General features: G+C 41.1%; 1 long non-coding RNA gene across 1 annotated transcript; it reads right to left on the bottom strand.

Moving 5' to 3' along the window:
- LOC103399678 (uncharacterized) lies at positions 1-520 on the bottom strand. Its single transcript, XR_523681.3, has 3 exons — positions 346-520; positions 197-249; positions 1-100 (listed from the first exon to the last, which is right to left on the bottom strand). It is a non-coding gene; the product is annotated as an uncharacterized LOC103399678 (long non-coding RNA).
- Positions 521-526: the final 6 nt, after the last annotated feature.

Below are 526 nucleotides of genomic sequence, written 5' to 3'. Positions count from 1 at the left end.
CGGTCATGTCCATGCTAATGTCGCCTTCCATACAGAATGTATAAGATTCTCCACAGTGAGAGGAGGATGGTGCAGGTTGTTCTTGGTGGTCATCACCAAACTTAGGAAAAAAAAGAAACATCATTATCATCATCACAAAATAAAGTCAACAGGAAAAAAAATTCAACTTAAACAATCAAAAGAATGGTTGTCCAACCTGATGCTTCTGCAGCGAGGTCTTAACAGATGACTTCAATGAAGTCCTCAGACCTATTGATAAAATTGATATTTCAGTAAATAATACAATCTACATCAACATTTTCCTCTGATCTGAGTATTTTAAGTATTTAAGTATTGCAGTTTTACCAGAGTCGTCCTGTGTTCCTGTGTTTTTCATCACACATTCTCTTAGGTTGTCACTCTGTGGATGTGGCTCTGGTGTTGGAAAGAGGCGGTGGAGAGGATCGACAGAATTAGCCAGGTGTGTGGTACGGGCCTCCGTCAAGTCCATGTCCACGTCAGCTCCAGGATCTTCTTTACTGCCAGC

This window comes from Cynoglossus semilaevis, unplaced genomic scaffold (assembly GCF_000523025.1).
Source record: "Cynoglossus semilaevis isolate Cse_v1.0 unplaced genomic scaffold, Cse_v1.0 C18844429, whole genome shotgun sequence".
Classification (NCBI taxonomy): domain Eukaryota; kingdom Metazoa; phylum Chordata; class Actinopteri; order Pleuronectiformes; family Cynoglossidae; genus Cynoglossus; species Cynoglossus semilaevis.
This window is presented reverse-complemented; position numbering and strand designations above follow the sequence as displayed.